This window comes from Nicotiana sylvestris, chromosome 7 (genome assembly GCF_000393655.2).
Source record: "Nicotiana sylvestris chromosome 7, ASM39365v2, whole genome shotgun sequence".
Taxonomy (NCBI): domain Eukaryota; kingdom Viridiplantae; phylum Streptophyta; class Magnoliopsida; order Solanales; family Solanaceae; genus Nicotiana; species Nicotiana sylvestris.
The window spans coordinates 120,009,722-120,022,090 of record NC_091063.1 but is presented as its reverse complement, the minus strand read 5'-3'; the positions used below and the strand labels follow the sequence as shown (position 1 = coordinate 120,022,090).

The 12,369-nt window shown below is 31.5% G+C and overlaps 1 long non-coding RNA gene across 6 annotated transcripts; it reads right to left on the bottom strand.

Annotated features, from left to right (window-relative positions):
* Positions 1-1,244: 1,244 nt before the first annotated feature.
* Positions 1,245-9,508, bottom strand: LOC104211584 (uncharacterized). Of its 6 annotated transcripts, none has more exons than XR_707176.2 (5): positions 9,271-9,508; positions 8,414-8,581; positions 8,053-8,235; positions 6,835-7,782; positions 1,245-1,746 (listed from the first exon to the last, which is right to left on the bottom strand). It is a non-coding gene; the product is annotated as an uncharacterized lncRNA (long non-coding RNA). The 6 variants fall into 6 exon arrangements; XR_707175.2 differs by having other exon boundaries at positions 8,053-8,219; XR_707179.2 differs by having other exon boundaries at positions 8,519-8,581; positions 9,271-9,507.
* Between the last annotated feature and the right edge of the window lie 2,861 nt (positions 9,509-12,369).

Here is a 12,369-nt window from a genome sequence, read left to right as displayed (position 1 = left end):
TCAGTTGGCTTTGTCTGCCTAATTAAGTCATATATATTCAAAAAAAAAGTCTTATATATTCAGATAACACAAGTTTAGTTGGTACGCTCGTCAAGTAAGACACTAGGTGCGGTCTCGCCTCCCCGAATTTGGGGTAAGGAAAATCTCTCACGTTTCATGAAGAAGAAAGATGTGGAGGACAACCTTTTCCCAAATTATATCCTCAAACGTATTGCTCTTAATTTTGTTCTTGCCGGTAGGGTGGCATTAAGTTCGTTCTTCTGGCTAGTCATGAACAATCCACGCGTAGAAAAGAAGGTCATTAATGAAATGTCAATTGTTTTAATGGAAACCCGCGGAGAGGATGATGAATCGAAGAGCCATTGGTTTTTGATGAAGCTAATAGACTCCTTTATGTGAAAGCAGCATTGGCTGAAACTATACGTTTGTATTAGTACCAGAGGATTTCAAATAGGTTGTTTCCAATAAAGTTCTACCTGATGGCGCTTACGTTCCTGCTGGTTCAACGGTTACGTAATTATTCTATTTGCTATGTGGGGGAAAAGAAGAATATTTGGGGGAGAATTGTTTGGAGTTTAAGCCGGAGAGATGGCTATATATCGGAGGGGACCGGTTCGAACCGCTAAAGGATGGGTATAAGATTGTGGCATTCAACGGAGGACCTATAACTTTCTTAGGCAAGGACTTGGCTTACCTGCAAATGAAATATGTAGTTATTGCTGCACTGCTTAGGTATCGGCTGTCACTGGTTTCCGGTCGCGTGGTTGAACAGAAATGTATGGTGAAAGGGTAATTATTGGCCATTTGATTTGTATTTTCTTTGCTCTATTTTTCAACTAGTGAGGGTTAGCCCGGATTAAGCCCAGCCCAACAGCTATTTAATATTATTGTTAATATTATTTTTAGCGATAGATTTATGCCTTTGAGGGCTACTTAAAACAGGTCCACCATCCTTTTTTGTAGAATAGAGTTAAATGTGTGAGGCTGTAAGCAATATGTATTTATATGGATATTTTGGGTTCTTTGCCTATTCAACTAAAACTACAGATAGAAAACATAGAGTCCCAACATAAATGCACACACCTCCACATGAGAAACTCCACTAAATTAATCAGATTCTAGCAAAATTGGAGCTGTTAAGCTAGTAAATAAAGAAAGAATAGACAAAATCACCAAATAACCTGTGATTTTATCTTAGAAGCAATATTAATTTTTTTCCAGATTTAGAGCCAGAGTAAAGGCAATTATGCAACATGAAAATTTAACATTAGGATGTCCAACTCTGAATCTCACAGCTTTTGTTGAATAAAGAGGAAAACCAAACTGGAAATATGTTGTTACAAAATTATAATATTTCTGGTTAATGAGAAAAAAAAAACAAGTCGAATGAACAAATCCATAACATCACCGAAAATAGAACTTGAGGTGAAACCTTGAAATGGTTGCACATGAATTATGAAATCAAGCACAAACTTTGATATTTCTCCTCTACTTGTCCAGTATGAAGCCCACCAGCTAACTCAGTCACTTGGTTCTAATGTATTCAGAATGTTTTCTTCAAGATAGTTGTCAGTGCTTGATGCAAGGATTGCATTTGTTAAGCAATCGTACAATTGGAAAGGCCTTTTTCCATAAACGTATAAACTCTGTGATCCCAGTCCAGATATAATACTCTGTAAATTTTTCAGGCTGAGATACCACTCTGAGGTACAATTGTGCTTTTAACTTCCATCATATTTGCAACACCTGATATTTCAGGGAAAACTATGATTTCGATGAGGGAAAGCAGAAGGCGACAAACTTCTATAAGATTGTAAATATAATCCTATCATGTTTGCAGTTTACAGAGTAGAACAATAAATACCGAACTGGTACATTAAGTTCTCATTATGTATAGGATCAAGGGCAGAGCTGAAGTACAGTTGGTCTATTGTGTAAAGTCTAACTACCTTGCATTTCTAAAGGGATTTTTTTCATACCTTAAACTGGTAATATCTTGGCCATAAAGATTACCCTATCAAATGAAATGAATAAAACAATAACAAATCACGAGAAATAAAGTTTCTCACAGTGAAACGAAGTGAAAGGTGGTCTTAAAGAAACATCTATAGATATGCAATAATGTTATTAGGGTTATCTTATAGGAACATCCATAGATCTGCAATAACGTTATTACTACCAGAATATAATAGCAAATGGTTGGTGACAAATGATCACTTTTTCTCTACAAAACGTGTTTGTTGAATTCCTGATTATAGAACTTCACATCTGTGGTATACCTTTTTATAGCAGACCAACTGAAGTCAATAAACATGCAGAACATTAGAAAGAATTGACTATTGGACTTTTTCTCATTTGAAAGTCCATTAACCTACAACTTTAATGCTACACTCACTGTAAAACCTTATATTTACCGAACGGAATACACTTCAACAGAAGAAAGAAGTAGCAGAAATTCCAGTACAAAGAACAAGAAAAGGAAAGAAAAGTAGTATGTCCAGTGCAATCTTCAACCTACCTAGAAATAAAAAGAAATCTAGTTATCAGTTTTTCTATGCGATTATTATACTAATACTTCTAATATAATGTCAAAATCAATATGTGCTTCAATAAACAGATTCTTCAAATTTTCATTTAGTATAACAAGACACCTATGACGTAAGGATGAACAAACTCAATTAGTATGATGCTGACGCAAGAATATAATACTACGGACGAAAGAGACCAAGCTTGAGTTAAAGCAGGACAAAAGAAAACAACACAAGCGATTAGGAAAATCTGCAGTAAAGCTATTACTGTCGAATACGAAAGAATATTGTTGGATAAGAGATAGGCTATTTCAGACTGAAGATTAGACTTATCATGCTGATTCAACTATGTGATACGAAATACACTCATCAAGTGAAAGAGATTTCTGTTTCACTTTGATGATGGTGTCAGCAAATTGGGTCTTCAACATTGTAGGACGTAGTGCATTGCTCAGGGAAAGATCAATATTCATTTTTTTTTTGATAAGGTGGAAAAGATCAATGTCCATAGGAGGATGTCAACCTATTTTCAAAAAACAGTTATCGGCAAATTAAAATTGAGTTCATTTTGAGCAAAAAAAATGAAATGCCAGAAAGAGAGCAAGCAAGATACTCACCGTCACCATATGTAGCAGTAGAAGCACATGTTGACTTACTTGGTCTAGAACATGATTTTTTTCTTAATAAAGGTTATGTCAACAACCGGTATATTATCAACATCAACATGTAAATAAAGAACATTAACGTTTTATTGAGCATGCTATTGGACAAACGTAAGAAAGTTTTGCAACCACCATGGTAGTATTGATCAGTTTTACATGAAACTAATGTCAAGGAGTTTGGATCAGTGCTAGTGATCTTGATCTTGTTCTAGCTTTCTTTCTGTTAGAAAATCTGAACCACAAAGATAAGTACAACTTTTTATTAGCAATTGAAGATTTGGCACTGCAAAGCCACTGAAGAAATAACTTCAGCTGAGCGGGAAAAATGTTCAGTTGTTAAGCATATTGTCAAGCCCTTTAGCTGCATCAAAGTTCTCCTTTGTTTCAACAAAACATCATTAGGTACTCTATTCTTTATAGTTACCAAAATAAGAATGCAGCAGAGAACTCATACAATGACAACAAATACACAGATTGTAGGATAAAATGTAAGTAAAGAGCAACTAATGCATTAATTTTGACAATCACCTAATATTTATAGCTTAAAGATTGTCAATTATCAACTATAAGACAATGACATTATTTTATGAAATTTATACACTAAATACAGATTTGTGCTTTTTCCTTGGCCAAGTCTATTGAAAGGATTAAATTATTTCCAGTAATAAATTACAGTAAGAGTAATAAAACTTAAGTGATTCTTACCGAATCTAATGAGTGTACACCATAGTAAATCACTTTGGAAAGTTGACAATGACTTAAACTTAGTTATAGCTTAAAGATCATCAAATTGTAAGACAATAACATTACTTTGTGAAATTTATATGCTAAATATAGATCGGTGCTCTTTCATTGCAGCCAGAAGCAGAACACAAAAAACTTTTTGGCAGGGGGATGTTGAGAATAAAATAGAAAACAGGAATGGAAAATATTATCAATTAATTAGTTTTACGATACTAACTATTAAATCCAACTATAATTCTACAGTTATCGCTTCATATTACAATTCGTTTTGCTAATATGAACTATTTCTACAAAGAACCATATAAATATGATTAGGCACTTTATTCTTTTCGGTTACCAGAACAAAAATACAGCAGAGTACTAATACAACGACATCAAACACAATAACATAATTTGCAATATCAATTACTGGTTAATAGTTCTTTTTTACTATAAAATTGCAAGTAAAGAACAAACAATGCATTAACATTGACAATCAACTAAACTTATTTATAGCTTAAAGATCATGAACCTATAATCCTAGTGAGGCAAAGCGGCTTCAGTTGAGAATTTAGCGCAACTGCATTCATAACTCTCATAAATGCCTTTGCTCTAGCAAGCCCTCACCCACTTATCTTATCAGTCCCTAATTGCAAAACGGAAAACCTAAGCTAATTGGTCCCCTTGAGGAACATATTGTACATATGTAATTTTGGACTATTTAGTAGAAACAAATAAGTTTAATCAAACTTATCCCTTCAGAAAATCATTATGAACTCCAACTAATAAACCTTTTAAAAATAATGAAATTTTCAAATAATGCAAACCTTTTGAAAATCATGCAGTAGAAAGATTAGTATCAATAGCGTATTATATGAAAATCATGCTCGATCCCTCCCTTTTCAAGTCGATCCCTTGTGTTCTTGAATCAGATTCTAATGTCTAACCTTGTCGAAACAAGAATTTTGATTTTAATTTTTTAGTGTCAAACTATAGCGTTTGGATCGATGTTGTAGCATACCAATTTTATTTTCACTATCATGTGGTAAACGTCTACACCCCATAATGTCTAGTTCAAAGGGTTGGGAAGTCAACTGGTAGTTTATAATCACTTTCTTTTGTAATTAGATATTCGTCCTAGATTTTTCTGGACAAAGGAACAGAGAGTGATCGACGAACAATTTACTCAGTTTAAACAATTCTATGCAACCACTATTCCAAAAATCAAGAAAATAAGAAACCAAAATTCACCTTATAACTGTATGACCAACGCGAATAAATTGTCCAGGAAGAGAGAAGATTGAAAGAGACAGAGGAAATTGGAAGAGGAGTTGAGCACTAACAATTTCGAGGGAGAACAGTATGAAGTGGAGTATAGATGTTGTCCGTTTGAGCGGTGTAAGGAACGTGGCAAAACCAAAGTAGGGTTAGCACGTAACTTTTGCCAAAATATTTGCAGTTTTCCCAAAATACCCCTAGAGACCCCAAGCTCCTCAAACTGTCGCTTATTAATAAGGGGAATTGAAAAGTTGAACGGATCAGCACAACAACTATTTTCTGCCATACTTACTCCATATCCCCCAAACCACACAGAGAAAATTACACGGATAATCAAATGTTCCGTCAACATATTATATAATTAAATTCAAGATTAAAATTGTTGGTAGACTATAAATAAAGAAAATTGTAAGAAGAAGAATATAAGAAAGGATCTTATCCACTTTTGCTTGACTATGACAGATTTTTAACATCCAGGCTCTAGCATATTAAAATATTAATCTCCTTCTCAAGTGATAAAATAGATTATAAGTCACGCAGGTCACTTTGTAACCACGCCTTCGATCCTCTTGCTAGAAAAGTTACTGCAAGTTTTCTAATTTAGTTTAGTTGGTCATGTAAAGTACTGCTAAAGCCAAGAGCTCATGATTGAGCAACATTTTATTAGTATTTGGAATGTATTTTCATAATCTAATTATTTCATGACACAACACTACTCTTCCTGTCTCGTGCTGAATTTAAAAAAGAGACTGAGAGGTTGTAGTTATGGTAAAAAGTCAGAAACACCCCACACTTTAACTAACTATATTCTTTTTAGGAATAATATCCCATATTCCGAGTGACGTTAAACTGAATTCAAATCTAATCAATTACTCATCTGTCTCCCTCCCGTAAGATGTAATTCACCTTTTTAAGAAGAAATTTGCTGGAGCAAAATATAGGAATTTGAAATTATCTCACATTCTAGTAAGTTGTATAGAGCAACAGATGAATCTTCTGAAATAATAATAATATTATGATTGTGAAACCAGGGGAAAGAGCTTTTCTACTTGTCTTGGAGATTAATTAAGAAAATATCTTTTGTGCTTTCAAGCACAGAAAGATATAACTCGTTCATCTGATGAGGTGATGATAGGAAAGGAATAACATAACTTAATCTATCATTATCACGCAGTATTTGCAAGATAGAGAGTATAAACCTGATAATAGAAGAGAGCTTGATGAATGAAAATACATGATTATCAGAATTAGAGAGATAGAAAGATAGACATGGAGGAAGCAGCGACAGGCGATAGGTGATATTAAAACATAAGAAATTCCCCACGTCTCTTGGTGTTTCATGATCATCTATTTTTCTTTCAGCCACTGGTATAAAAATTATATGTTAAAAGTTCTAAATATACGGCAGAATCACTTGTCTAAAGGTCATGGAAAGTATATTCGTACACATCGTGCCAGACAGAATCTCGGTAGTTAGGTTACATTTTAAGGTTTTTGGACTTGCTTCATATATTTTGTTGCTGGTAAAAACTATCAGAATGTCAAACGTTAGACACACTACAATCGTATTTCATAATACATGATTCATATCAACAATAAAGAGAAAATTAACTGGAATAAAAAAAAAAAGAACGAACATTTACCAGTGTTTCGGAGAATAGCCATTAAACTTTGCTTAAGTTTTGCTAATATCCATTTCCACCACCATGATATGAAAAGAAGCTATACCAGACAACCTCACCCCATCTCGATCAAATGGAAACTTGTCCATATGCTTTCCTCGAAAAATCAGATTGAGGAACCAAATTTTGCCAACATGGGATCATCAAAGAGAGAAGTATAGAGTTGTGAGCGTAAGAAGTGGCATTATTGCAGTCAATTTAAATTACGGTTCTCTTGTATAAAGGCATGAAATACATTCATTAAGGTCTTTTTCACAACTAAAGATGCACCTTCACGGAATTTGAGAGAGACCAAATAAATGAGTTTTAACATAAATTAAGCCACTGCCGTCTGCTTGGTCCAAAAAGCTTTTGCTATCCGAAACTACATATCTTGTTGATTGGTAAAGCATATAGCTACTAAGACACTCCATAGTTCCAAAACCAAGATAAATTAGCATACTATTTCTCACCGGTCATTTTCCTAGACAGTCTTCTCACCAGAACTAAGATCAATTCATTTTCTGAGATGCCCTGAATTTTTGAGATAATTAATTTGATAAGTTATTTGCTTAGCCTAAAGTACAAAAGAAACTTAAGACCACCTTATAAAGAAAGTTACATAGTGGCTGATGACAATCCAAATTACCTTTTCAATTCTTCAGTTATACTGTAAGACCTCAAATTAATTATTAAGAATAAAAGATAAACCAATACATTGGCAGAGAACTAATGTCAAAGCAACTTATTTCAAGCATTAGTATCACCTGTTTAACTCAACGTCAGATAAAAAATTTCACTCAAAATAGCATATATCAAATAAGAAAAAAATTTAAAATACCATATTAGTATTCTGTTGCTTCTCACCTGTTCCAAATTAATATTGTTTAATCTCTGCATACCCTTCTGCCCATAAAGCTCTCATTACTTCTGGATAAGCGAGAAAATAAAGAAGAGTATAGAAGTTAGTAGGGCAAAATTTTAGTATGTCATAAGAAAAAGAATAAATTTACATACTAAATTACAAAATGTGTTGTCGAAATCTTGTAGAGCAATGAAATCAATGATAGTAGAGAGTAAGCAACTTCGATTCATTTTGGCAAATAAAAAGAGCAAAGCAACAAAAAAGATTGAAAATAGCAGCTTTTGCAGACGTGGATGATCCAATATATATAATTGGACGAAGGAAGATTTCATTACCAATTCTCTTTAGAATGATAGAGCTTTAAATCAGAGTAATCTTTCGAAAATCCAAATAACCCATCCTTCTGCTTGGTGAACAGACGGAAATGAGATATCAAATTGCCTACAACATATGGTAATCGATCTTGTAGAGACATCTACGTCATAATACCAAACCTTGAAACCTGTATCACCAATAAACTAAATCAAAGAAGAGTGAAATCATTTTGAATCTTAGTTTGCTGATCAGTCAAGCTTCTTGATATTTCAACTATCATTACGACAACATGCACAGATAAAACAGAAAATAAACAATATAGAAATGAATACCAAAATGGGATATCAAGAGATTGATAAACAAAGTTTGATAAAAGTTTACTTGAAAAGAAAAGAGCGTTGGAGGAGAGGAAGTGGGTAGATCTTCCTAATGGTGGCAAGCCGCCTGTCTGATTCTACTTTTTGACCAATTTGATTCATTTGTTACCTGATTCTGGACATGTATGTGCTCGACAAATTGAGCCTACTAATGTGTTTAGTTGTAGAATACCTAGAAAAAGTGGAGAAGTTAATCTGGGCCTATTATCAAAAGCATTGGTGGATTAGACGTGAATTGGATACATCTAAAAAACTATCCAAAACAATAGAGAAACTACCAGATACCCATCGATGCATTAAAAGAAATGAAAGAACAGAGAAAAATTCACCACAATTAAATAGAATAAAACACACACCAAAGACAACTTGGAACTCAGACTGAGAAATGTAAAATAAAAAAGAGAAAAAACTAAAATACAGATGCATGTGTGAGCAAAATTTTCCTTAAAAAAGGTAAGATGGAAAATAAAATTCAAAAATGGAGCTAAGCAGAATGAGCAGAGTAGTAGAAGCAACACGGAAAAGCATCCAAACCAAAGTATAACCAGAACAAATAAGACAAATGATCAATTCACAAAATAAAGTAGAAACAAAGCGATATAATAGCAAGTAAGCAGCTTGGGTCCGTTTATGGCAAATTAAATTCACCAAAGCAAAGAGACGACACTTTGGAGTGAACGACAGAAGAAATTTTAAACAATTGGAAAAGAGAACATAAAATCAAGAATTAGTCCTTGAAATCTGATATACATAAAGTGAGTACATCGTGGTTTGCCCTTATAAACAATAGTACACGCCCTAAAAGACACGAGGATAAAATGATCAAATTAACCTAGAAAAGGCTTAGAATCTCCATAGTACCTTCTTCAGCAGAATCGGTTTCGAGACATCTCAGAGAATCCAGTCATTTGAAGCACTGCTAGAAAAATTTGTGCAAAATCGAATAAAAATCAAAGGCAATAGAAATTTCTAGACTGCACTGTACAATGGGAAGAAATTGGAGAAAATCAGGAGGAGTCATGGAAGGTAGGTGGGAGAGAACAGAACTTAGTATTTTACGCAGTAAAATTGCAGTACGCGTGTTTTCTTAAAAGAGATCGGTGACTTAATTAACAATTTATCCCTAATAAACTCATAACTACCAAAGTACCCCTGTTCGTCCCCTGTTCGCACACCCCAACTGCCGTTTCTAAATATTATATATATATATCCGTTTGGTCACTTTGAGATTGAAAATGATTTTTACTTTACAACAATGTATACTTGAACGGGATATTAGTATGGCAAAACTCAAAAGTATACTGTCGACTAATACCGTTACAACAATATGCTGATATACTTCATATGTTTCCGATTTTCAGATAATAATTAAAGACCATTTTTTTCATTACTCCATGACTAATGAGTTTAACTTTTACATATTCATAGTCTAATAGATTCATACTGCCAAGTGTCCATGAACAGTTTAAATAAAACAGCTCACTTGCTACAACATATTAAAATACCCTATAATAAAGAAATTACAACATACTAAAATACACGCAAGTAGAGAAATTACACTATCAGCATATATATATATATATATATATATATATATATATTAAAGCAAAAGAGTTACCATATATAATTGATATTATGGTTAAGCCAAGTGGCAAACTAATAATGTCAATAGTATATGGTAAATTTATTCTATATTTAACTATTTTAGTTAAATACAAATATATATACACACACACACACGAATTTGAATTAAAAGATAATTTTGAATTTATAGATAAAGTTCAAAAATTCGAATTTAAATTAAAAATAAAATTTATCTTTTTTTATCATGTTATCATACTTAATTCGGTTAATGATCATATGCAATCATGTTAGGAACTTTTGTTATTTTTTATAAATATTTAAATACTACTTCGCCTCTAGCAAAAAAAAAAAAAAAAACTACTCCATATAACAATAAAACTCTTTCACATTGAGGGTGTTTGGATTGACTTTTAAGCTGGACAAAGCAGCTTTTAAGCCTTTTTTAGCTTTTTTCAGTGTTTGGTAAAGTCAAAAGGTGCTTAAAATAAGTTAAAAAGTGCTTAAAACAAGCCAAAAGCAATAAGTTGGACAATCCCAACTTACTGCCTTTTGGCTTAAAAGCTATTTCTGCTGAAAAGCTACTTTTTTTAAGCCAATCCAAACGGCCTATTAAAATCCTATAAGTATAGTTCTTTGAAACACTGTAGCTAGATTTGAATAAAACGAAATTCTTTTGAAATAAATATAATATATAGGGTACATGTCTATGTTTATCTAAATAACAAAAAAGAGTTTACAAAACCAAAAAAAAGTTTACTTACATATATAATAAAGTAAGTATACATGCTGGAGAAAGAAACATCACAAAATCAGTCAATATTAAAAAAAGTTGTTTCTTTTTTCTTCTTGAAGAATATTTGTTTGAAGAGTCAATTTGCATAAATGGACATCAAAAAATAACAAAACTTTGGCTATACAATTGCTATCATTAATTTCAATTTAGCACATTCAAGGAATTGAAGCTGTAGTCAAGCTAATATTGCAAGGGTATAATATTTTTTTCGTTGAAGAATATTAGTTTTGAATCATTAGATTATGTGAAAGGTTTTTCTTTTTCAAACTCAACAAGAGATAAATTGGTTTCTAATTGATAGTTTCTATAGTGACTTTTAAGTGTAACAAAGAGTATATATAAAGAAAAAATTGGTATGACGTGATAATAATTTTTTTAAATGTAAACAAATTATTTCGAAAAATCTCTTTACTTTTTTTTTTAATTCAAAGATAATAAAAAGACAGGATATTTTTTAACATTAGTAGAGAGTTTTAAAATTATTATAATAGAAGTTATATCATGGATAAAATCAAAAAATCGAAATCTTATGGAATATTTACATAATATCCGGTCATATTTATTGTTTACTTTTTATAGCTAATATAAATAGATGATATACCGACAACACACGATTATACACATATTATATGTGAATTATATATAAATTACACATCATTAGATTTTTTAATTTAAGTGGTCGGGTGAGCACCTATTTAGGCTGATTAGATAAAGCCAAAAGAAAAGTATGAAATAATTTTAACCAAAGACTAAAAATATAATTAAAGTTCATATGTAGACAATTTTTATTAAAACTCATCCTTTCATAGTGAAATAAATTAATTTTTTGTAACAACAAAAATAATGACATAAAAAATAAGATAAAAGAAAATAAATATTGAAAAAAATGTTAGAAAGATCTAAAACCGAGAAATAAAAGATGACAAAAAATTTCTTTTTATGTTTCATCTTTGTTGAATATAAAAAATTTGAAAGTTAATCTCATCGATTTCAAATTTTTTTTTTTCAACTCAAATACATAGATTATAAGATAAGGATATCTTCGAATATTTTTCTTAATTTACATTATGTGTCATTTTAAAAAAAATCACTATTATTAACAAACTGATATGATATTCGAATTTGAATTGGAATGCAATTTGAGTAGTTTGCATTGAGGTTAAGGCAAGTATGGTGTCGAAAAATAAACTACCTGACAATTCTAAGATAATATATGCAATATTTTATAATAATAATAATAATAATCAACTAATTTAACATTTAATGATTCAAAGAACAAAATTTTTGTATCTATAGGGTATTAAAAATTCAAATTCTAGGGCTAGAGATATCGATAAACATAAAGTGGAGTCATACTGAAATAAATCCGGCCAAAGAATTATTTAAATTTTTAGATAGCCGATTAAAGTGAATTTTAAATTAAGGATAATATCTTCACTTGCATCATTATAAAGATAATTATTATTATAATATATATAAAGTTTTAGAAATTGAAATTTCAAAATAGAAATATTTTTTGAAAGATAAAATCATATCAAATAAGAGTTCAAGTCGTAGTATAAGAGTCACGTCATAATCAAATA